This window comes from Lissotriton helveticus, chromosome 7 (genome assembly GCF_964261635.1).
Source record: "Lissotriton helveticus chromosome 7, aLisHel1.1, whole genome shotgun sequence".
NCBI classification, from domain to species: Eukaryota; Metazoa; Chordata; class Amphibia; order Caudata; family Salamandridae; genus Lissotriton; species Lissotriton helveticus.
In genome coordinates this window covers 868,176,708-868,203,501 of record NC_136068.1, presented here as the reverse complement: position 1 = coordinate 868,203,501, position 26,794 = coordinate 868,176,708, and the positions used below count along the sequence as shown (strand labels likewise).

The 26,794-nt window shown below is 46.6% G+C and overlaps 1 protein-coding gene across 1 annotated transcript in view; it reads left to right on the top strand.

Moving 5' to 3' along the window:
* WWC1 (WW and C2 domain containing 1) overlaps positions 1-26,794 on the top strand; it is a 385,050-nt gene that overhangs the window by 78,180 nt on the left and 280,076 nt on the right. The window lies entirely within an intron of this gene.

Sequence of the window (26,794 nt, the reverse complement as noted above, 5' to 3'; positions counted from 1 at the left end):
AGCATATAAATAAACATCTCTCCAACCATGTCGAGCTGACTGGTAGCTTAGACCCTTCCCAGTCAGGCTTCACGCCCAAATACAGCACAGAATCAGCCCTACTAGCGGTCACAGATAACATTAGGATGACCCTAGACACGGGCCAATAAATGATTCTGGTGCTGTTGGACCTATCCGCCGCATTCATCACTGTTTCACATCAGATACTGCTCAGAAGACCGAAGGAGATCAGACTTAGAGACTCGGCTCTTCAGTGGTTGATGAGCTTTCTATTTTCCCGCTCGCAGACCATCAATCTTGGCCCGTATCGTTCAACGCCCATAGAACTGACCAAGGGAGTGCCCCAGGGCTCTTGCTTGAGCCCGACCCTGTTCATTATCTACGTGGCTCCCTTGGCCAACCTTCTAAGGATGTGTGGGTTTATTCCCATCTCCTACGCCGACGATACACAGCTGCTCTTTCCGTTCGATAAATTTACTCCATCAGTACAGTCGCCTTTTCTTCAGGCATAAGAACTATCTCACACTGGATGAGGAGCAACTTCCTCCAATGCAATGTGGGGAAGACTGAGATTATGCTCTTCGGAGAGGCCCCAATACTATGGACTCCTAAATGTTGGCCAGCGGATCTGGGTACCCCCCCCTGCTCCGAAAACCTGTGTTAAGAATCTAGGCGTTCGCCTGGAACAGGCCCTTACTTTGAAGGAGCATGCTGCTCCGACAGCTGCTTCCTGCTTCCATACGCTGGGTCTGTTGTGCTGAGTCTTCCCATTGCTCCCCGACTCTACTCGGAAGACACTGACCCAGGCACTTATTTTTCGCCGTCTGGACTACTGCGATGGCCTGTTGGTCTCTGCTAATGAGTCCGCTCTTAGCAGACTGCAGGTAGTCCAGAATACGGCAGCTCGTTTGATCCTTAATGCCCCTTCCAGGTCAGCCTCCTGTCCCCTGCTCTATCAGCTCCACTGGCTCCCTATACGAGAACGGGTGAAGTTTAAAGTCTGCTGCAACCTACATAAGGCTCTGTTCAACCTCGGTCCCACTTACCTTTCCCACAAATTCATACCTTATATGCCTCCGAGGTCACTTCACCCAGGATCCAAGTCTTTACTTGAGGTTCCCAGAATCAGGAAGGCCAGATTGGGCGGGAAGTCCCTGTTCTATCTGGGCCTTCGCTATTGGAATGAGCTTCCACTATATCTGAGACAATGTTCGGATCAGCTTCAATTCAGGAAGCAGCTTAAGACTACTCTCTTTTGCTTCTGATTCTCAGCAGATAGTCCTCTACACGCCGCCCGTCCAAGCGCAGAGATACCCCTTCGGGGGTCGATTTTGGCGCTATACAAATAAATAAATAAATATGTAATTGGGACATTGCTTTATAATACATTTTTGAGGAGCCGTGGGTCATCTGGCACCCTATTTATCCACCCTGTTCTGCCACCCTGTTCTGCCTAGTATTTAAAACTAGAAAATGAGGAAATAAAATTAGGTTCTAGACAGAATAGTGTGAATACTGTCATACTGTCTTACTTAAAGCTTTGTTTTATGTTTATGAATGTGTAATACTCTTCTGCTGAAAATCAAATGATTGTATACTGCCTACATGGAAGCTTATCTTTTGTAAGCTCTACTAGATCGTGAACCTTTTTAGGTTAAACATAGTAGGCAATGCATGTGGTGCCTGTTGCAAGGCATATTCGGGCTTACCAATAATATAGGGTGGTATGGAGCCAAACAATCACCTACCATTGGTTAACTTTCCTTATCACCCTTATTTTCCTACTTCTTTTACATGCTCAAGCTTGTCAATCTTGTGTTGGTCCCTTCCATGGACCATTGCTTCTATACCATCACTTTGAGTGGCTAGCATCTGTGCTTACATTGCTTGCTTTCCAAGCACTACTTTTTATTTTGTGTTGAGCACTCCATGAGAGTACATGTGTTTTCCAGCAGTTTCCCTCATGTCGTTGTCTCCGCCTATGTTGCTCTCTGTCTTTGGCATTGTGAAGCGTCTGTTAAAGAAACCCAGCTTTAATTAATTGTGGGTTTCTAACGCGCTAGAATCGACTCCTGAAGGAGTATCTCTGCGCTATAGACCGCTGGGGAACCAGTCCTGGTTTTCCTTGTGAGATGGTCCCTACTGGGTATCTCCAAGGTGAAACCAGGCATCCCCGGCGTATGTGTGGGCCGTTGTGGAGATGAGGCAAGCTAATGCCCAGAGTTGCCGGGTGGGATCCCTAGTTAGAGTAGGCACCGAGGCGAGAATTATCGAGTCCGCTGACCCTGGTCCAAGACCCTGCCGCGTCGGGAATTGAACCCTGGTCCCGGGCCGTCCTCTGCTCCCGGGTCTGCCGCCTCTAACCAGTGAGCCACACCACTCCACTTTGATCCAATCATTCCATGTAACAACAGACCAACCATACTTTTTTTTTACTGCAGTTTCCAAAACCTTAGACAAGCATTTGCCATCCCAACCATCAACTCAACTAGAAAGCAACGACTTGGATTAAATTGATATACAGAAATGGCCATGGCTGCTGCAGTTGACATGTTACATATAGCCACTGAGCACAAGTACACTAGTGTCCTGCTGCTGTTCGATTTGGTGATGGCTGTTTATAGGGTTGACCAGAGGATACTTTTCAGTCGGCTCTCCAACTGTGAACTTTCTGGTAGAAATGGGCAGGAGCAGAAGGCAGGTTATTGTTCAGAGAATTATTTACAACAAGGGGTGGTGCTTACAAAATTATTTACAACAAGGGGTGGTTTACAAAATTATTTACAACAAGGGGTGGTTTACAAAATTATTTACAACAAGGGGTGGTTTTACAAAATTATTTACAACAAGGGGTGGTATTTTACAAAATGGTGTTGGATCTAGCCCTGATCTCTTGACTGGGTGAGAGTATTCTGCTTAATTCAGAGACTCTGTCCCTCACCACCCCTTGTTGTAAATATTGTTCAGAGAAGCCAGCAGGGGGGATAGGCACAATAGAATAGGGCCAGAGCGTGGGAAAGACTGGCGAGCGAGCTGATGGCCGGCAGGGAGGACAATAGTAGTGGGGCAAGCACTCCGCAACCAGCGGCACTAGAACACAGGAGTTGATGAGGAGAAAACCAACTATGGTCCCGGCCAATAATCCAACACATATTGAGACCGGAAGCCTGACTCATGTGAACCCAATAACACGCAGGATTGTAAATTTCCACTTAGCGCAACTCAATGGGGGGGGTGAGGGGGACGTTCCTGTTAAATGGGTATGTTAAGTTAAGCACACCAGGGTGTAATGATTCAGTGCAATGTGTGCAACATGTATGAGGTATGATATGACCATCGAGCAATGTATTCATATACTGATGGTCTTGAAAACCAATAAAATCTGGTTGGGAAAAAACTGTGAACTTTCTGGTAAGTGGTTTGCCTCTTTCTTGGGCCAAAGAAAACCTATGGACTGCTATACGTCTTTCACTTAAAAGATTACAAGTGTTTCCCACGGCTCAATTATTTTGTGTTACTTGTGTAACAACTATGCTCAACCCCCGACAACACTAGTCTGAAGGACCTTTGAAATCAGTTTTTTCACCTATGCAGACAACACCAAACTGATTTTTAACTAAGAAAACCTGTACAAAGTTAACAAGTAGGTGGACAATAATTGACTAAAACTTATCTTGACAGAATGGAAGTATTCATTGTAGGTGGAAATGCTTCAGTATGGTCTTCGCAATGTATATGCTCCTATCCCTATCAACAGTATTAAAAGCCTGGGAGTAGAACCTGACTTTGCTCTCAAAATTGAGAAATTGAGGATTAAGTTTCAATAGCAGCCTCTGCCCTTTAATGTCACACTCGAAGGTTAAACCCATTATTATTAATTTCCTAAATTCAGATGTTAGAAGTGCAGTCAAGTCTGCCATCATTGGCTCCATGTTAAATGTTTGTATAGCACTTTACTTAGGAATCAATAGAGTATCTCTTCAGCGTCTCCAACCAATTCAAAATTATGCGGCTAGGCTCCCTACAGTTGCTCCTTGCCTAGAACCTATTCCATCAAATTTACATTGGCTTCCCATCCTCATGAGCTTGAGTTTCACTGAATGAAATGTATCTCTTGTTATTACCTAACGCGTTTTAGCACCATAAGACCCCCCTGGTGATAGAGTGCTTTAGAAAAGTACCTTAATAGAACAGTGGCAGAGATAGAGCCCTGCAACAAGGCTGGATTAAATGTGAATGTGTATGCACATGTTGATGCTAAGGAATCATTGTTAAAGTTGAGCAACGTTATTTTTAAGAACCTTAAATCATTTGAAGTGACCATGAATAAGACCACCTTAGTAGTGTATTGTTGTACTCTATCCACCACCTTTCACACTGAACTCAGCTGACCCACGCTTGATTAAACTAGCCTCTGTGCTCCTCAGGTGGATTAAATATAAGGGTTGAATACATGTTCATTAAATAAAGGGAAGGCGTTATCTGCCTGCTGCTGGCTTCTGGTTTATTGTTCAGTTTGCGGGGGGGGGGGGGGGGGGGGGGGGTGCGTGTTGTTCGAAGTTCTCCACTTTTCTGGCAGGGCCAGGTCTCACTTGGAGCCGCCCCTTCGTGCTGGGCTTTGCGAAACCGTGACTGGAATGAAATAGAACCAGTCCAACGTGTATTCAATAAGTATTTGCACAAAAGGGTGCCCCGGTGAAATAGTAATTAGGTGTGTGCCGGTGAGCAAGCAGGAATTCACAAACGTCAGCACGCACAGCGCACATTCTTGACGTTCATTAGTCATTCTCTCGTAATCTTTGCGTACCAAAGTGTCTTCTTTTATATATGATCATAAAAAACAACCTGAATTTTGGAGTGTATGGACTACGCTTGTAATCCGCTCTTGGGTGTACATTTCTTCTGGTGGTTTGTCCTGAAAGATGCGAGGGCTGCTTTATGGGTTCCTGCCGGATTGAATTCTTTGCTGTGCTCTTTTCGTAACAAATGTATTCTGTGACGTTTCTGTTTTTGAGAGTAAAGTGTAAAATCACAAACATGAAGTTATGCATATTTACATTAAGACATGGGAAGTTGTCTCGACAATGAATGTGTTCCTCACTTACATACTGCTTGTTGGGTGATTGATGTGGGTGGACCTTTTTTAGCATTAAATTGCAGTTTCCATTGACTGACGTTGTTTGTTGATTGTATCCAGCAGCGAAGGGCACAGCCTGCAGTTACCTTTGTATCAATGGCGAACGAAGGAACGCTGCATCCTGGCATACCTGGATACATGCTGCTCCCCTGTTTAGCGGAACTGGCATTACCTGAACGCGCTGTGCCCGAGGGCAAAGCAATATTTTGTTTCTTTCTGTGCTCATTAGACTCGGTAAAAAATGAAAGGTGCCCTGGGGAAAAATGTACTGAAATTAAGCTAGGGAGCACCAAAAGGAAACATCTCGTCTTAATACAACAGAAGCTGTTGCCATGCGGTTCGATGCAGACAGATCATCCAGCAAATGGCGTTTTTAATGCACACGTGTTAGTTATCCATGTCTTTGAATAATTTGCAACGGTTTGCACTTTATCCACAGAATTCAGAAGTTTATCAGGACTGCCACCGTAGTGGGACCCCTGCAGAATGTGACGACAGGGCCCGGGGTCTACCATTTCTCACAGATATTCATTGGCCATGGTCTGAATGGGGCCCTCATGAAGGTTGGTGGCCGCTGAATGATTGCCCCCCCCTCGCAGCGGCTGACGAGGTCTGCGGTACATTCGTCAAAACTTCAGAAGCTGTATCTTCAACTATTTATAACGTGTCGACCCTCCTTTTAGGTCGAGCCTAGGCAGCGTATGCACTGCTGTGTGAGGCATGCTGTATTGAGGTACGGCATAGAAGCTCCACCCATTTCCCCGCTTATCTTTTCAACCGGCTCCTTTTACTGTCCTAGCGAAATCGTTGCTTTTCATTTGTGAACAGACTTAGTAGTACTTCCTTGGTACCGCCTTGTAATTTTTGATCTGCATTTGTAACCTTCCTTAACTACTGGACTTTTTCCTTGTGTTACCACGGTTTGCTTTATAAGTTGGTGAGCACTGTTTTCTTTAATGATCTTTCCCTATTCCACCCACGACATCGTAGCAAGCCGCCTGCCTTTATACTGTGCGTTTTTAAATTATAGCGCATCCACTTTAAATATAGTGCCTGCACTTATTTAATTATTTAATTTAACAGCGCATGCCGCTTTCACTTTAGCGACTGCGCTACAGAACCTTTTAAATTATTTGTTTTCCGCTTTTGGCGCTAGCGCTCTATAAGTGCTTTCACTTTAATGTTGACCACGCCCCTTTCTTTAGACGCTGCTCGCTGTAACCTGTATTCAGTGAGCATTGTCTAAAGGATGGTGCGCAGCCACCATTATAGTGGTCTTGCATTTACGACAGTTTGAGCTATTGGCATTAAAAATGACAATACCATTTATATATGTGTTGCTTTAAAAAACACATAAATAAAAGGCATTGTCATTTACAATGCCAATAGCTTAAACGATCGCAAATGCGAGACCTATTCCATTGAAAATTCTTATCTGACATGCAATGAGTTCCTTCGCAGCAGGAGGAGATACGCCCTCCAGATATTAAAAATTACTACATCGTCTTTAGAGTTGATAGTACAACGCTCATGTTTACTGAGAATAATAGGGCACATCGGCTCATTTGCACGTAGTAGGTTCTGTATTTTACAATACTTTTGGAACATTCAGGTATTGGACATTTATTTAGTAGAATGCCCACCACAAGCAGAATCTAGAAAAGTCATTCTGCATGAACGTTTGACTATTTGTCCCTTGTAAAATACAACAGTGTCTTATGAGACTGCACTACTTTTAAGCAGTGCAAAGTAGAAATATAAAATGATAATAACTTTCAGTTATTATCATTTTATGCTTGTGTTGCTTGGCGGGCGGTTGGTCAGGGCTGCTCTGCTCTCGGAGCAGGGGAGGAGTGGTTTCCCAATTCTAAGTGCACATGACTGCAGTCATGCACACTTACCCTGTCTCTCGTGAGGCATCAAAGTAGGTGGAAAAGTTCAGTGCTGCACACACCACCCACCCATGATTACCTGATGCTGGCACGTCATGGGGACGTAGAATTTCCTGCCTGATTTTCCTTTTAAAGACCAACTGGTTCTGTTGAATAGAACTCAGAGTTTAATGCCCATAGTGTACAGAATAATTAAATGAGAGCAAAATACAAGAAATAATGTTTCCCAGTGATTTGGAGTCATCTGATATCCCTGCACCAGACGTTAATGTGTGGTCATCACTACTGACTCAGGTTGATTTTCCATCAGCGAATCCATAATTTTCTTGTTAATTGAGCAATCCAAGACCTCCCTTCCAGTTTAATCATAGGCTAGTCAGATTTAACACTGACTCCAATACTCTCAATCAGGGAAAACCTCTTGAAGCACAGTTCACAGTGCTGGAAATCTTACTAGCACAATTGTTTTTTAGTTTTATTTTGTTTGATATTTCTGTGTAGCCATTATGTCTCTAAAGTGCTGCTTCTTTGCAAAGGTGGTTAAAAATACCCCCATCAATAATGAAGAATATTAAAATTCAGAGCTAGAAACACTTGATCGGAAATAATGTAACTAACTTGTATTTTAATGGATATGCCAGTAAGATCGTCCTTCTAAGGTGGTATATCTGATTAACATTTGTACTCGCTTCTGCTCTTACATTTCCTCCTTGTTAAAATCTGTTTTTGTTTTCTATTTAGCTTCGATATTGGGTACGAGTTGGGGTAAGTCCACCCTTTCCCTCTCCTGTCCTCTCCTCTTCTTCCCTCCCCCAAACACCCTTGTGATTGACCATCAGTGCTCCATAGCTGCCAAGGTTTCAGATTGCTATGTGTGACATTGTCATATTTTCAGACTAATTATGAGTGACATTTCAATGACTAGGAGTGATACTTTCTTGCTAGCTAATTCAAGCAAAGAAGACGAGGGAAATGTAAAAATACCAGAAACATCATCCATTTGACTAATGAGAAACTCTATGAATTTAACTGCTGCAAAGCACAAGAAAAATATGCAGCCAGGAAAAAAGCATTCTGTGAAATTAAAATACAAACTGCTACTTTGGTTTTTTATTATGTTTGATGGGTGACAGCACAACACGTCTTTAATTAAGATTAATATACCGTCTCAGTCTCTTAGGATCTTACTTCGTTGGTTGATGTTCTCAGGCGTGTGTGGGCCATTGCAACAGGTCGGTGGGCACCTGCGTGGCAAGACCGCAGCGATTTGGACTTCGGCAGGGTAACCAACGCAATCTACATGGTCCAGGTGGGTCTGGCTCATGACTGTGAGTCAGCCGCAGTTGACGCTGGTGGGGCCGGGGTCGACTTAGTCCAGGATACATAATGCTCTATATAATACAGGTGCCGCCGTGGGGGTGAGTTAAACGCGCCCAGCTGCCGTGCCATTACCCATACTGAGCTGAGAAAATGCCTCCGCGCGGTGTTCTTGTCGCACATGCTGCTACTTCAGGACCGGAGCTGATCACTGGTCCCCCACCTCTCTTTTCAAGTTGCGGGCTGTAGCTTGTCTCCGGGCACCAGCAAGGGCTGGCAGATCTGGCCCAGGCACATTTGGATGCACCCGCCCGGCGCATTCACCAGGCAGGGCCTATCAAGGCCTCAGCCTACGCAGATTCTCTTTCCTCTTTACCTTGAGGGCCCCCTCGTGATATGGAGGAGACCCAATGAGAGTATTATCGCTTGGGCAATAGAGGATTTTGTAGTGGCCGGCAAGTAATAAGCTTTTCGAGGATATTTCAAATGATAAATGTTCCGGTCCAAGGAACTAACGCAAAGTGCTGCAGGATTATTAACTTGCAAATGCCTCCCGCTCACGCCATGGACTAAGCGCCTATTAAAATGAGTCTGACAACTTTAAAAGACTCACACACTGTCTCCACAGTAGCCATTGGGCGCACTGACAGCGGCTCTTCTGACATCAAAGTTATCATGCGGCTGAAGTGTGGATTTGTGTTACATTGTAGCAGTGCTAGCGCAGATGAGCCCAGCCAGCTCCTAAGTATGCTGGGAGTATTGCATACCACTCTCACAGCTTTCAGCATGGTTTGTATACATCATAGAGACTCCACTTGACAGCTTTGAAAGGCGCTATAATGCGTGACTTTCCATTTCAGTGCGGTGATGCGGACCACCGCATTGAAATGCGATAGTCTCACGCCTGATGTGTGATACTTGGCAGGGCTGAGTGCCCCCTATCTGACCCATTCTCAATCTCTGTGTCTCCAACCACATTCACCACTTTGCGCTTAATTCTTTCCTTAATAAGGCATAGCCACCGATCTCCCCTTGTGCTTCTTGGATCCCCTCCCATCCTTTGCCCACTATACCCAGTTGTCACTTGACTGGGCACTCTTCTCACCATATATTGACAGCGCCACTCTCACTTTACCTTTTCAATGCTGCAAACTCGGAAAGCTCCTAAGATCAGATGTGTGCTCCTTGGTGTACCAACAGATTATAGACGGCCAAATGAACAGGGCACAGCTTAAGTTACAAACTTGCACTAAACTGCAGTATTCTCCGATCAGCAGACTTCTTTCAAATATGGCATTTTTTTATGTTGCTCAATTGACTAAGCTGCAAAGTTTTGTTTTCACCTAAGTTCTGCTAGGACAACTAATGTTTCAATAGGATATCTAGAGGTAACTTCATTTCTGTCTCGACTTTTTTTCTGTCACTATTTATTTTGATCTAATTTTTACAAACCTTTTAACATGTCCCAGTGGTGGGCAGAGGGTTTGGTTGCAAGCCATGGCTTTTCGTTTTTCCGTGCAGTCGTCCTTCCAACATGTAGACGTTCATCAAAGGAGGGGGGTGGGATTTGTCAATTAGAAGTCAAGGATTCTCGGGTTTATGGTTCAGCAGTTCTATAGGCCCCTGATATATATGTTTTCAGGGCATGTTGAGTTGGAACATAGTTTTTTTCTGTCTCATTTGTAGAGCAAGGCTTTTGCAAATGAACGCCTCTGGTGTAAAAAGCTTCCTACCCTAAATCGTTGCAGTAAGTTATTAGTTTGCGGGTCACTGACCTTCGCTTTAGGTCAGTTGGTACCGAGTGAATATTTTGCCGGATCTAGCCCGGGCCAGGGCCATGCATCACCTTGTGGATGAGGCAAAGAGGGTAAATTACCTTCTTTGCTTAACCAGTATCCACTGTAGGTGTTGAAAGGCTGTGAAGTTGTGTCATGTGTACTTTAGCCCATCACAAACGCTTTGAAGTTTAATCAGTAATGTTACTGGGAGTGCCATGTATAAGTCATTATTATTCGGTAGACTGGACATAGTCACTACCATCACCAAATTATGTTTGTGTGGCATGAGCAGTTGTGGTAAGACTATATGTATTTGCCACAGGTGATTGAAGTGTCTCTGGAGACTGCTTTATTGGAAGTAAGGTCAGGTGTGTGTTAATGTCTTCACCCAGATTTCTGGACTTTTACATTGGTGATTTTGAGGTAAAGCTTGGTCGGGTTCATCCATGATTAGAATTGTGAGGAGCACCTTACTGTTCATCGGGTACCGTTATGTGGTTGCTATAAGCCTTTGTTTTTTACACATAGACATGCTCTGGAAAATTGTGTTTATTTAAATGAAGGAATGTCTAAAACTTCTGTAAAAGGCCTAAGAGTACTCCCACACTTGTGATCTGGCTAAAGTTGACTTGAACGTTTGGCTATCTTATGCACTCTCCTAGCTTCTCTTCATCTCCACTCTGGAAGTAAATTCCAGCGGTAATGTATGCGGTTTTGGTCGTTCCTGGGCAACCAGCCAAATGCCTTTACACTATGAAGAGTGTGTGAACAGTTGGCAGTAAAGTCTATAAACTTGTATCATTCTGAATTTCCTGTCAATTAATATATTTTCTAAGCATTGAAATACAGCCAGGCTTGCAAAAATATCATGATCCAAGTTTCTTTTGGCTACCTCTCTCAGGTCCTTTTGCCTCATCGTCTGGATATGTTTTCTCTTCTGACCAGAAGGTTATGCTGTCTTGCTGCGCCAGTCCCTTATCTTTTGAGGTCCTTGCTCAGTTAGAAGCTAGAAGTTAGTGTTTTTTCAGAGATTGAATCTTCAAAAAAGTAAATTCCAAACAAGTGCATTTTAACATACTTATAACATTACAGTACATCTTGGATGGGAATTCAAAAATAACTGTTTGTGTATGTTTGTAAAATACTATGTATTTTTATAGTTCCAAATTCGAAATGGCTAAACCGTGGAGTTTTTCAGCTAATGTCTAGGCAGACATTTTGATGTTTGAGCTTGTATATGAAACATCAGTTGTGTTCCTGGCATAATACTCTTATTTTGACTTCCGTGACGGCTTGTGTCCCAGAGCAAAACCTAGATTCAACAGTTCCATTACAATGGAGAGCATTTACGTTTCAAAATGTTTATTCTGCAGGCATACCACTGATTCCCTCTTACTTTTCCAGCCTGAGGAAGGCCAAACTAATGTCACCTACCAAAGTAATACAATGGCGACCAAGCAGTAATACGCCATTTGTTTAGCTCATTATTCATTTAATTCAACATGATTAACATGTAATTCTGCTTCTTCAAATCAGTAGCACTGGGCCACATTCATAAACATAAAGTGAGTAGCTGTGGTGTTGAGCTTGTTGATTGTGTGTTTTATGGGATAACAGAATTGATAGACTACAACAAAGACTTAGACTGTCCTTCCAATGTATTCACTACCTTTCACCGCCGTTTTCTTTTCTAGTTTCACTTTGCTCTTTTGTAGTCTTTTGTTTTGGTCTCTTTCTTCTCCTTTTCTGACTAACTAGTACAACATAGATGACCCCCCACCCTTCAACACCCTTCCAATCATATCGTGCAACTTGGCAAAATCCTAGATGACGCGCTTGTGCCGGATTTTGAAATATAAAAATTGTAACTGTTCGTAGTCCCAGCAAAAATAAAATATTTTTCTTTACACACATCATTGTACTCCTTGCTTCCCAATCCAAGATCCCCTGTTTCGCTACCGACTGCTGCTTTCTTTTCCCCTCGCATCATATACATGTAGGGTAATGTTAATTTTTCCTTACAGCATCACAATGAAACCCATGGTCAGATCTTGTTTCTTTAGCCATCTCTTAGAGTATCTCTCACTACAAAGAATGCATGCATGTAACTCCCGGTTTTCCACCTACTTCTTGTCAATCAGAGCAGTTCACCACTTATTTAAAATAAAAACATAAAGCAAAACCGATACTTCTATGTTTAGCTCTTTGCCTTTCATTGTGTCGACAAAGTGCCTCTTTTCTATCACACCTCACACAAGCAACCTTAAACTGAAAGTGTCTACTCTGAGCTCTCATCCTGCATAGGTTCTTATAAATTCTGCTTCATCACACTTGTGCACTCCACTCTGCAGCTGATTTTCTTGTGTAAGCCCCAACGAGCATCATCTATTTTGTTGCTCCTGTAGTTTCGCTTATCCTGGTCATTTTTAATGGAGTGGCACTTGCTGTCCCTCTTCACCAGTTCCCTCATTTATTCTTTTGTATTCATATATATATATATATATATTTATTTTGGTAGGGGCATTTGAAGTACTATTTTTTTATTGCTATGTTAAGATCCAATGCGGCAGATTTGGGAGAATTGACTTGCAGAAAGAGGATCGGTTTTTCCTCACCCCACAGTGACTCTCAATAGCTGTCAAGCCATGAGGTATGGTGTTCCCTATAAGGGGGCACACTTTTAGAACCTCCACCCTCTATTTCTTTGCTAAACGTAGAGGGAGGTGGGATTTTGCTTGACGATTAAGGATGGCGCTTCCCTAGAGCATGTTCACTTCAGATTGATCCATTTTTTTTTAAAAACTCTTTATTCATGACTGTAACAAGCATTACATTGTGCATATTATCATTTAACATAATATCAGTCTTTTCCGTTTTCTAAAACGTAACTTTGGCATAGTAATCCATACATCAGTTCGTCTGTTGCATTTCGTATAGTTCCAGATATCGAATCAGGTTAATACTTATTACATGTCAGTAGGAAACTGTATCGCCCAATCCTCCCCCGTTCCTCCCCAACTCCCCCCACCCTATTCCCGTCTTCTGGTCATTCCCATGTACATCGTCCAGAATGTGTATATAACAGTTTTGTGGCTGCATGAATGGATGCTGCAATTTATAGGCGTGGTCACCAGTGTGTCTAGGCTAGGCGGTCGTGCATGTAGTCCCTCTCCATAGCAGGTGTGTATTCAAGTACCCTCGTCCCGGGGTAATTCTGGGTCATCATCCTCCAGTTCCAATAGCATGCGGTCCCAGTCTTGTGCAACAGGGTATTTACGGTGGCCCTTCTCCTCCTCCCTACGCAGTTCCGCTGCCTCCGCCTTTCCCCATTTCAACATGTCGGACCTCCACACCCCTACATCAGGGGGTCTGAGTGACTTCCACCTCATCGTGATGGTTCGGAGTGCTAACAAGAGAGCCAGGTCTATAAATTTCAATTGTGCCTTACAGGCTTTGGATCTCTTCCAGATCCTGGAACCTATCAGGCAGGGTAAGGCGCCCTCCGGGACCTGTAGACCAGTTATAGTGCGTAGTGTGTTTCGGATCGTCTCCCAGTAAGTACGCAGTCTCTGGCACGCCCACAGCATGTGGACAATATCAGCGTCATCACCACGACACCTAGGGCAGCAGTGGGGGGTGTTGGGGAATATCCTATGCAATCTTTGTGGAGTGAGATAAGCCCTGTGTAGCACCATGGCCTGTATAAATTTGAATTTAACATTCCTGGACACTCTCCTAGGGTGTCCAAGGATGGTTGTCCAGTCCCCGTCTGTAATCGCCTCCCCTGTGTCTGTACTCCAAGCCTCCCTAAGTGCGGTGAGGGACCAAGCTGCGTGTTCTCAAATGCCCACATATAGCCATTTCACTAAATGTCCACCCGACCCCATATAGTGGAGGAGATGGACCAGTTCGTGTTGTGCCGGTTTGGTGCGTTGTGGAGCTCAAATGCGTCTTACATAGTGGGACATCGAGGCGTGTAGAAGTTACAGCCGTTGCGGGGCTCCCGTGGATTGTTTGAAGGTAGCATGGTCTAACAGAATATTGTCTCCAAATAAGTCTCCAACCCGGTCTACCCCAGCATCTATCCAGGGTTGTAGTCTGCGTCTCGACAGGTGTCCTTGTGGAGTTGGGAGGCCCAGTAGGGGGATGTTGTCTGCATAGGGAGGGGTCCCCGCCGTGTATTTGAGCGCATTCCGCCAGCATTTCAAAGCTACGAGTAATAAGGGGTGGCAATCCCTAGGAGTCCTGGCCGCGGGCAACAGAAGGGAATGGAGATCTCCGCGCGCCAGCCTGTTTGTCGTAAAAGCAATCTGGTGGAGGTTTCTACCCGCCACCCATCTTGTCAACCACTGGAGCTGGCTAGCATAATAGTAGCTTCGTAGGTCAGGTACCCCCAGGCCCCCCAGTCTGGTGGATAGCTGTAGTTTCTTGAGGCTTATCCGTCTCCTCCCCGGTCCCCAAATCAAGGTGATCAGTAACGAGTTTAGCAAGGTAAATATGTGTTGTGGGAGGAGGACCGTCAAGTTCACAAAATAGTACAATATTCGGGGAAGCAGGACCATCTTTGAAATTGCCACCCGGCCCATGAGAGACAGGGGCAGGGACGTCCAGAAGGTCACACTACTGCGGAGTCCAGTGATTGCTCTCCGCACATTACCCTCAATCTGGTCTTCAGGGTTCCGATATACATTAATACCGAGGTACTTAAATGTAGTCGGGGCCACCTGGATCACGTGCCCTCCAAACTGTATGTGGGTGGGCTGTCGTCCGTCGCGGAAAAAGAAACCCAGTGATTTCCCGGGGGTTTACTGCCAGGCCCGATATTCCCTCAAACCGCGCAAAGATAGTCGCCAGGTGGGTGTGATCATCCTGCAGGTTACGTAGGAACAGCATTATGTCGTCGGATTAGATGGAGATCAGGTTATGGGTTTCTCCAACCAGAATGCCCGCCTCTGCCGCCCTAGTCCGGAGTGCAATCGCGAGGGGTTCTAGCGTGAGCACGAATAGCAGCGGTGACAACGGGCAGCCCTGCCGGGTGCCCCTATGGACGTCATAGCTGCCCAAAGTGTGCCTGCCGGTGCGTGCCCTAGCCGTTGGATTCGCGTGTATAGTAGACAAATCCATTTTATCAGGGCATCTGGGATTCCAAAGCAACGTAACACTTCAAACATGAAGTCCCAAGTCAGGGAGTCAAATGCTTGTCGTAGATCAAGGGTTATGCAGCCGGCATGTGGTAATTCCGGGGGGGTAGTTGACATGAGGGCGTGCAGACGTCTTGTATTCTGAGAAGTGCTTCTCTCCGGGAGGAAGCCACATTGATCCGTGTGGATCAGGCCAGGGAGGTGGGCTTGTAATCTCAAGGCGATAGCCTTGCTAAGGATTTTATACTCCGAGGGGAGCATAGACAGAGGCCCATAGTTACCCACATCCAGTGCGTCTCTGCCGGGCTTCGGGATGGAGATGACCAAGGCCTGCATAGTCGAGGCCGGTAGATGGCCAACCTCATACGCAGTTTTGTAGATTTTTTCTAGGATAGGTGCCAACGTATCGCAGTAAGTTTGGTAAAACTCACCCGGTAGGCCATCCATACCTGGGGTCTTGCCCCGGTTTAGGGTGTGGATGGCAATTTTAATTTCTTGCTGCGTAATGGGCCTGGCTAGGGCCAGCTGGATCTCACGGGGCAGGGCTGGGATCGTCAGCTCGTCCAGGAAGTCCATCATGGCATCCCTAGTATCAGTGGGGGGGGAGCGTACAATCTCTCCAGGTGGATCTTGAGCACATTATTAATGTCCATCTGCGTGTTTACCTGCCTGCCCGTGTCATCTCGGACACTCGTGATTATCGGGGTCTCAGGAGTATCTCTGATCAAGCGAGCCAGCAGTGCTCCTGACCTATCCGCTACCGCCTGCTGCTGTCGCAAGTATTCTCTGTAATCCATAACCCTTAGGGTTTCTAGGAGCTCTGCATGCTCAATATTACACAGTTGGAGATCCCCCCTGCGCTCTGGGTCCGTTCCCACTGCGGTCTCAAGCTCTTTCAGCCGATCCTCCACCGTACGAAGTCTATCATGTACCTCCTGTCTGGCACCCACTAGCCGGCCAATCGCAGCGCCCCGCACCACAGCCTTCATGGCGTCCCATACTATCAGGTTCGAGGACGCAGAGTCCCAGTTTTCCCTGAAGTAGCCAGTTAGCGTGTCCGCAAGGTGAGCACGGAACGGGCCGTCTTCAAGTAATGAGGGGTTGAGCCTCCAGGTGGGCACCGGAGAGGGAATCCTACCCCAATGTAAATCTAGCGTTAGCGGCCTATGGTCCGAGAACGTTTTGGCAAGGTAGGCCCAGGACGTACAGTGCGTCGTCAAGGACTTGGTGCAAACAAATCTGTCCAGGCGGGTATGCAGGTTATGTAGTGGGGAGTAGTATGAGTATTCTTTGTGTCGGATATAATGTGCGCCACACATCTACTAGCCCCCACCCCTGAAGCCATGTATGAAAAGAGTCAGACAATTTATGAACCCCTGTCCCCTGAAGTGGAGGGTGCGATCTGTCCAGCCCTGTATCTAGTATCATGTTCCAGTCCCCTCCCAGGATCCATGGGATGTCCGCCCATTCTGCCAGGGCTCTACTCACAGTTGGGAGGAACCTGTCCTGGTCGTAATTCGGGGCATAAATAGAGCCCAGGACTACCAGTACCCCGTCTAGTGTGCCCTTGACCATTAAGGTACCGCCCTTGGTCGTCTGTTTTCCTTTCCATCTCTACGAAGGGGACACCATAACGCACCCAAATCGTGGCTCCTCTGGAGAAGGCAGAATATGTTGTGGAAAAAACAGTTCCCCTCCATTTTTTTCGTAGAGTGTGTACTTCGGGCTGTGTCAGGTGGGATTCCTGGAGGAATACAATATGTGCTCTTTGACGAATCAGAAAGGCGTGTACCCTATGTCGTTTTTGTATCGCCCCTAACCCTCTCACATTCCACGTAACCAGCCTATACTTCCCTCTCTCTTCAGCCATAACCAGATACCGATGTTCGAGTAGACAACATTATACAGTACAGTGTGTGTATTGGCCATGGTAGCCAGAAGACGGTTCCCACCCAACCCCAAACCCCAACTCTGGAGGCGCAGCCTCGGAACCCAGCTGTGCCGAACATGAAACTGTACAACAAGATCATACAATGAACCGTGCATACGCTCTTGGGGGGTCTGCTAGGCTTGAGCCATATCCAATGGACCATGCCACTCTGTGCCGCCTGCTCAACGGCGCCGCCGGGAGGGACATTTTTAAATCAGTCACTGTTACCGTCCGTCTCTTGGGGGGGAGCCCCCTCATCCCCGCAAAATCAGTGTAATGTGTCTGTGATAGTTCAGAGTGCGGACCTCGCCTAGCTCACACGGCAGGAGGCAGCGGACAAGACTATATCACTTCAGGAGCTCTCAGGTACTTCAAAACAACAATTGTGCCCCCTGCCTATAAGGCCCTCGTTCCCCCCACCCTCCCCCACCACGGACCCTCCTAAAGGTTACAAGAATGAAAAGGATACCAGTTGGACTCATCAAGTCAAAGTACATCTGCAGCAGACATTATTCCAAGGCAGTGTCCAAGATTTCATCCGCTGCTCTGGGTGTCACATTCGGGAATAGCACCAGGCTGTTCTCAGAGTCTGAATGTACGGTGCTGTCTTCGGTGTCCGTATTTACTTGCTCCCGGTCTTCTCTGAAGGAACCCACCATCGCAATGGCGTCCACTTGTCCCTGTTTCTGCTCGTGGGCCGGAGGCCCCCGTCCTTTCGATTCCGCGCTTCGTGTACCCGATCCGCCGTTTGTTGGGGCCGTTCCATCCTTGGCTCCACTTGTCGTTGAGCCCTGAGTTGGGTCCACGTCTCGCTCAATGTCCATCACTTCCAGCCACTCTTCTGCGTCTGTGGGGCTGTCGAAGAAGTGGGTCTTGTTGTCATGGATCACTTTGAGGCGTGCCGGGAACAGCAGGGCGTAACGGAGCTTGGCTTTTTGGAGTTTCTTTTTAATCTCGTAGTATGAAGACCTCTGCTTCTGCACTAGGTTGGTGTAATCTGGATAGAGTGAGATGCGTTTGTTTTCGTATTCTATTACAGATTTCAGCCGGGCCTGTCTAAGCAGTGTGTCTCTGTCCCGGTAATTGAGGATCCTCACAATCAGAGGCCGAGGCGGTCGGCCCGGGCTCGGTTGCCCCGTAGGGATCCTGTGTGCCCTCTCCACACAGAAGTACGGGGACAGTCCTTCCACAGCAACATTATCCCGGAACCAGTTTTCCATAAAATCCGCTGCGTGGGGCCCCTCACAGCGTTCCGGCAGACCAATGACGCGGATGTTATTGCGTCTATTGCGTCCTTCCGCATCCTCCACCCTGTCTAAAAGAGTCTGTACCTGGTGCTGAATTTGCTGGATGGAGTCTGTGTGTTCAGCCACCGTCGGGGTAAGGTCTGTCAGCGCCAGTCCCTGATCTTTGACTTTGTCCGACAGCTTGGCATGGTCGGCTTTAAGCAGGGAGAGATTCGAAGTAAGGGTGCCCATTTGCGCCTCCATCGCAACCCTAGAGTCTCTAATTTCCTTAAGGATCAGGTCCAGCTTGTCACCCTGGTGGCCCTCTGAGGGGGTAGAGGTCCCTGTCCCAGACGTGGGACCGCCCAGAACCTCATCAGGCATAGTTTCCGTAGGTGTTCCATCCTTACTATCGGTCGCTTTCACTCCCCGTCGCCCCATGGCGACCGTTGCAGGGCAAACCCCCAAGCCCACTCAGGTCTCAGGTATTCGGTTGTCCGTCACTTTCCGTGGGCACTGTCAGCTCGCAGCAGTCAGGCAGCGTCACTGTAGTCCCTGGCGCAGTACTTGCAGGCGCGAAGATTCAGGGGGGCGGCAGGGGTAGGTGGGCCGACGCTTCTCAGCCACCGGGGAGGACCTCGCCCCAGCCTCCGCCCGGAGGGTCGACGGTGATCCCCCGCCCACTGGTAGGCGATCCCCGGGGCCCGTTCCTACGCCCTCACTATTCTCGGCGCCAGTCGGTCCTCGTCCTGGCCCACCAGCCCGGCGTGGGTTCGGGCCGGTAAAGCCCCTTCGCTCAGTCCCTGCTCCTTACCCAGGGCAACAGCAGTGGTCCTACACCCGGTCCGCTGTCCTGGTCCGGTGCATCGGAGTCAGCAGGGCGTCTCCAGCCCGGGTCCCCGGCAATCGCCGCCGTCGCAGGGGAAGAGGGGTGAAGGAAAACCAGAGAGGGGTCCGACGGTGCAGCGTGGCGCCGTTATCCGTGTCTCCACGTCGGCCCACCTCGGTAGCGGTCCTCTGCGTGTGGCCGCCCGGGCCGGCAGTGCAGGGCAGGCTCGGGGCCTCACAGGAAGGGCTCCTCTCCGCGCGTCCGCTCCGCTCCGCCATACCCCCAAAAGCGCGCCACAAAGGGTCTCCGAAGGCGGGGGGGGATTCGCCGAAGTTGTGTGGTCGCCTCCTCAGCCTCGCTAGCCGCAAGGCCACCCCCCAGGCAGCGGTGTCCAGGTAGTCCCCCGGTGAGTCAGCAGGTGGCGCCTCCGCGGCCCGGGCTCAGTCCCCACTCGAGTCCCCGGCTCACAGCGCGGGCCCAGGCCTCGACTGTCTCCGACGGTTTGTCGGGCGCTCGTAACGCCCAGAGCCTCAGAAACGTAGTCGAGGCGAGCCGGGCGTCGGGGGATCAGGATCCAACCTTCGGTGTCGCGGGGTGGCCCCCGGAGACGGTGTTCAGAATCTGTGTTCTCCCGGCGGCACCGTAGCTCTAGCAGACTCCGTCCGCCATGTTGGCTAGCTAGCCACGCCCCCCTCAGATTGCTCCATTATGCTGGATTTGTGGAACCTTTGGGTCATGTTGGACATAACTAGTTGTACGTTTTGTTCTTGAAGCCAGACTGACTATCCGCATCTTCATTCTCAAAGACTGCCATTGTTTGCCTAACCTCTCTTATTACCTTCTTTCCCCCATCATTTTATATGCCCTGCAGACCATGATGAGATCTCACAATTCCAACAGTGATGCACGGCTTCAGAACTATTCAGATCTCACACTTACCCAGTTAAAAATCACTTGCATATGGTGTACAGTCAGGTCAGCTAGACACCCTAGCACAGCTTGCATGTGAAGGCTCGGCACGGCAAGAATCCATTCATGTTATTGACACCTCCTGAGGACATACTTGGTGGCTCTAGTGTGCTGTTTATCCTTTAGGGCAGGGTAGGTTTTGCTGCTTAGTAAGTGCAAAGGATCCGCAGCCCGGCTCCCACCCCATTGCACCACCCTCTGCACCAGAACTTACCACTCCTCGTAAAAATATTCCAATGTTTGCCAGTTTGCATGCTCCTTCACACGGTTACACTCAATGACTCCTGGATGGCCCAATTCAGTGGAAATTACCCCTCTGAAAAAGGTGGCTTTATTCTAGATACATTATTTTCTATTACAGTCAATTGCAATGCACAGTTTGTGGTTTTTGAAGACTTATTGTGTGTAATATTTGAAGCCTATCTATAAGCAATGTACTCACCAGCCCTGTTGTACGTATCTTTTCCCTGTGCTATAATGAGATAGGAGATTACATATAAATGTTTTGCATGAAGGCACAGCTTTCCTGAGCATTGTCCCTTCTGACCGTCTCAATTTTACTAAGATCACTTGTTTGGATTTGCTGCGTTGTAAAACATGTATTATATTCTATCATTTGTATAGCACTTACATCCCCTATGTGGGCTCCTAAAGCGCTTACTCACATGAATAGCAAGGTGCACAATGTTGGGGGGGGGGTCTGGGGGTTGTTGGAATTGTTTATTTCTGAATTTATGTGGAAATCTTTTCATGTCGTACGTAATGTCCCTTGAGGTACGGTTATCCTTTTAAGGAAAAGGTTTCTTGGTGGAGTGATGGATTAAGGAATATGAAAGAGAGACCCACATTTAATAGGTGTATGATGTGCTAGTGGCTCTTGTTTCTGCGGGTCTCTTTATTATGTTTTTCATTTGCATGTTCTGAATCAGGAGACCTTGTGAGGAGAAAGTGTTTGTAGCAGGATGCGGTGGAAATGAATAGCTTTGAATAAGTGGTTCCTAATCGACCTTTTTATTTCATTAATTTTTAATACTCGTTGTGCCAGAGTAATTTGGAGCATGGTCGGTGTCATTGTACCTAATTGTTGAAGCAGAGCGGTGGCATTCACGCATTTGTGAAGGCTGTGTATTGCGGTCATGCTGCCGTGCCGTCTGCATTGGCGGGGTTCTGTAACGTGCGCTTTTTCCACATTGTATATGTAGAAACCAATTAGGGCCTAATGCAACGGAGGCAAGGACAATTGATTGAAACTTTGAATGGGTTTTATACTCATACCGTAACATTTCTTTAGCTAATGATGAAATCCGACAGTCGGGCATAAATGCTGGTGCCAATCTGGCCTAGAACGAGGTGGGGTGGAAAACTTTTTAAATCGTGCACCCAGTATTGCAAATGGCGGAAGGCGACAGGGGAGTTCAGGTGAGAGCACATCTGGTGATATGATCATTAGTGAGAAGGGATAGTGGAGGTCAGTAATGGGACAACGCTCAATAAATATGGACGCCCTGTCAGGGAAAATAAGTGTGGAAGGAAGTATGCTAACAGATACGTTATTGAAGGAAAAGTGGGGCAGAAGAAAGGAGGGAGTCATGGTGAGTGAGTGCATTAAGAAGAAAGAAAATATGATATCTTCACAAGTATGTTTACGGCAATGATCAATACACCAATATCGGAAATGGATCGCCAGGATTACTTACATTTGAGCATGCTCAAACGAAGAAGCTTTTGAGGAAACATACTCAGCAACACAGGTCTTCTGCTTCAATATTCTAGCACAACTCTGGTATTCATTAATATCACCTGACTTTCTATTTGAAAGGTTTCAATCAATGTGCCTTCACCAAAGAATTGGGAATTCAACAAGACTGAAGTCCTCATCCTGGGCCCCAACCTCTCTGACTGTAACGACTCCTGGTGGCCCGCCACGCTAAGACACCCCTCCACACACACCCTCAGACTACGCATGAAACTTTTGCATCATCCTGGACTCCTCACTCTCAATGAACCACCAGATCAATGCAATCTCGTCCTCCTGCTTCCATACACTCTGCCTGCTTCGAAAGATCTTCAAGTGAAACCTCACAAGATAAGGAAAACAGTCACCCACTTACTCGTCAGCAGAAGACTAGAGTATGGCACTGCACTCTACGCCGGCACCATGAAAAAACTCCAATAGAGGCTGCAAAACGCCCCTGCCAGACCCATCCTGAGCATTCCTCACCGCAGCCACATCACTGGACCACCTGAGACACCTCCACTGCCTCCAGTCAAAAACAGGATCCTCTACAAGCTTCTCAAGAACTCTCACAAAGCCCTCCACAATGCTGAACCCACATACCACAACCACCGCCTCTCCTTCCACATGCCCATTCGACATCTCCGCTCCACCCATCAGGCCCTGGCCATCATCCCATGGATCGGCAGGACCACTGCTGGAGGAAGATCCTTCTCCTACCTCACTGCAAGGACTTGGAACTGAACAGCAGACCCCTCCGCACAGCATCTTGAGCCCCTTACGAGCGAGTACTCGCACTCTACAAAACCTTTATTGATTGATTGGAATTGTGTAACAAACTACAGCATTGCACCAGTAATGAAGACTGCCTGATAGTAAAAAGACTAAAATGTGGAAACTGGGGAACGTTTTGGAGCTTGACTAAGGTAAATATTCTCTACTACTGATGTAGACCTTTTTTCATTACATATCTCTGCTCATTCTCCTAGAAGGAAACAACGCTAGTAGTAGTTTAGACCTATTGGTTTCGCTAACACACATGTTTGTGCAGTCACCAGCATTTAGAACAATGATATTCCTGCAAACAAAATTTTTCAGAAAATGGAAACCTACAAGTGCTGTATCCAGAGATGAAACCGAGATGGGGATGTGGAAGAATATGAGGAAATGAAAAAAATGGAATCAGTCTGAAGTACAATAAACAAGAGATGGTAAGTGTGGGTTTATTCTGGAGTACAGGGAAACAGCATACAACTCCCCAGCTGACCAGACTGATAACTGACAGATCTGGAATCAAGCTGGTTGAAAGAACACACTAAGAACATTCATAGGTTCTAGAAGAGTAGTGGGAAAGGACCCAAAGGAAGGGCTAGAACCCGATAGGAACAACTAAGCAAAAGCATTTACAACACATCTTCTCTCTTTCAAATGAAAGCAAAACACAGGATAAAATAATGAGAAATAAATACTAGTATAAATAATCATTCAAATACACAGGAGGTCTGCGAGACCTTACACTTCTTGTTTCGACACCTGTGGAACCTTTTTGAGGAACCTCACTAGAAAAACTTTGAAAGGCATCACCACCACCTTCTCCCCTCCGAGAAATTGAGGATGAAGATGGAGTGACATCAACAGAAGTAGATAACATATAACCAGTGTTGGACATAGATTCCTGATTCACATTAGTGGAGGCATTAAAAGAAGGAGATTTTTGATACAAAGCTACTCTCCTAAGATTCCATTTCTCACCATTGTTAAGCACAACATCAGATGGCGCCAGTCACCTGAGCACTTTACAGGTCCTTAAAAGACCATTTAATTGTTAATGAGGCCTTGTTGTATTTGACCTCTTCTTAGCGCCCCTGCATCTCCACTCTGACTATGCCTGGAATCACCCGGTCCCCATAAATCAGCAACCGACAGTGTTTGCAGACACTTTAAAAAACAAAAAAAACACAGGTATGATGTCTGCAAGGTCCGCGGGGCGCACAGGAAGGCTTGCTGTGCCGCTGGCGGCCCGCGGGCCGTACTATGAGTACCCGTGGTGAAGAGGCATACAGATAAATAATAAAAACAAGATATCCTAATGAAATGAATAGTCACCCGGTATGTACTGTGTGGTAACCGTACAGGAGAACGTTAAAGTTAATCAAAGGGTGAGCGCATCACCATTACATTCGTTGAGAAGAAACAGTGGTGTGTGAGGAAGCAAACAGAGGAATGGTACCCATTGTTGAGAGGCGCGCACTTTATATCACGCACTAAGCGATAATTACGGAAGTCTGCTAATGAAGTCAGCGTTCTAGCTGACGTACATACAAAATGGCTCATCAACATGACGCAGTGACGTTGCAGCATTACGCTGTGAAGGACGATAGCGCTCAGAGTTAGGCACGCAATGACAGAACGTAGCTAAGCACCGCCTGTCACACGTGAACTCTCGCGCATGCAGCAACGTAGACTTACAGTTGGGGATGACGTAGTTGCCCAGCACTTGAAGAAAGGAAACAGGACACCCAAATTCGCTGGAACTCTGGTGGGAGAACCTCAGAGGATGCAGCAGGACGAGGCCGATGCCGTCGCACGCAGGATCCGATGTTGGGGGAAGTCTCGCCACCCAGGAAATGCTCAGAGACCACACCAATGAAGACGCTGGAATCGCAGTCTGGTCAGCTAGTGAGATCGTCGCCAAATTGAAGTACAATAAACAAGAGATGGACGCCGATGTCTACATAAAGTAAGTGTGGGTTTATTCTGTAGCACAGGGAAACAGCATACAACTCCCCAGCTGACCAGATTGATAACTGACAGATCTGGAATCAAGCTGGTTCAAAGAACACACTCAGAACATTCATAGGTTCTAGAAGAGTAGTGGGAAAGGACACAAAGGAAGGGCTATAACCAGATAGGAACAACTAAGCAAAAGTATTTACAACACAGTACCTATTGGATATACCCAATTTTAAATCCTACGGGGGTAAACAGTATAAATCCATTGGAAGAGCTGGACCGAACTGTTAATAAACTCTTAAGGCAGTGACAGGAAGAGACAGAGGGTGCTGTAAAGTTGAGAGGGATAAAGGATCAGTGTGAAGAGAGTGTTAACTCCCACACTCGGTTCACGCCTATCTTTTCTTTACTAAAGCACTCCTAGACATTATTATGGTTAAATGGCTATAGTTTATGGAGTATTTCTTGCATACTTGCAGGTAGGCTTAGTCCAAATTCAGCAGCCTTGTCCACTAACAGGTGATCTAGATAATTTTAATATTTAATATTTCTATTTAACTGATCATACGATCAAGACAATACTTTGTTGTGCTGCCTGTCGACCATACCATCGTATTCCAGGCCTCCACTGTAATTGGGCTGCAAGGCTGCAAATGCCATGCCAGCGCCATGGCCCTTTGAATGTCATTCTGGTCTCCCTCTGGTTGCCCTGCTGTTTGGCATCCCATGGCCCACAGATAAGGTGAAGACGGCATTACCCATCTACCCGTGCAGCCCTTGTCTATTATTTTGTTATGGGTAGGGTGTGTTTTTTCTTTTCCTTCTCGCTCAACACTTGTAACATGTGCCATTTTGTTCCCTGTGCTGGTGTGGGTGGTGGGATTCAGTCCTGTTGGTAGCTGTGATGGCTGTTGCCTCCTCTGCGTATCACTTTATTGGGCCCTTAGTTCCTGGCCATTGAGCCTATTCGAAAAGGTGCAGCACCCCTCCTACAGGAGCTACAGGAGGAGGGAAGGGTGAAAGACGGCTGCAAGTGTCCACCTGCACAGCCTCTGCCTAAATAATAGATTTTCGAGAGGGAGGGGAAAGAGGAAGGCAGATGCTGTTTATTAGGAAATTTAAATGTTCAGAGCTTTGGGCCTATACCAGTTCATATAGGCCACTGCTGCTCCATTGTCGTCAGTTCCCAACATTCCAATGTTCTAATAAGGGGTGAAAAACTGACATGGAAGGTGGATGAAATCAATCATAAAAGTTAATACATTTGAAATGACTTATACATTTTAGGGGAGAGAAAAAAGTATGTGGCCAGAGTTACATGTAAAGTTGCCATTTAGGGTGCAGGAGCATAAGGGAGGGTACAGAAAGAGTATGTTCTGCCCTATTCTACATATGTTTCAATGGACTCACTCCATTCCTGCAACCAAGCCTTATTCCCCTGTCTCTGGGTCATCCATTGAAGGCAGCACAAATAAAGCTTTTGATATCTTGAATTTCCCCCTCCATATAAGGGTGGAACTAGCCTCCATATTCTGAGTGGAATTTAAAAAATAATTGCAGTGTCCATTATCCGAAACTGCCAGTGCACTCTAGGGATTCTAAGGCCCACAGACTCTCTCTCACTCCTCTCCCTCTATTGCTCACTTTCAAACCTCTAACTTTACCTGGATGGTGCCAGTGGGCACAGCGCTAGTGGGTTCATGCTTCCTCATCTCCTTTGCTGCAGGTTGTGTCAGTGCGTACTGTACTAATGATGGATTGCATTTATTGCCTCTTAGTCAGGGCGGCGACATATATATGGCACACACAAAGACAAACTAGCAAAATACAAGTGATGCCAATGGTATTCAAATTTAAACGTAATTATTTGAGGAAACAGATACCATCAATTATCTATCTCCAACATACACATTTATACTGACTAAATCAACTGTCCTATTTTTATGTTCATCTTATGGCTAATTTTCTAAAGAAAACACAAAACACATAAATAATATATAGTACTCATGTAGTAATCTTTTAAGAATCTCTTTAAGATCTTCAGTATTTTGGTCATACACATCAAAGAATCACACAATATATATTCTTGTGTCGAGCAATTTTCAAC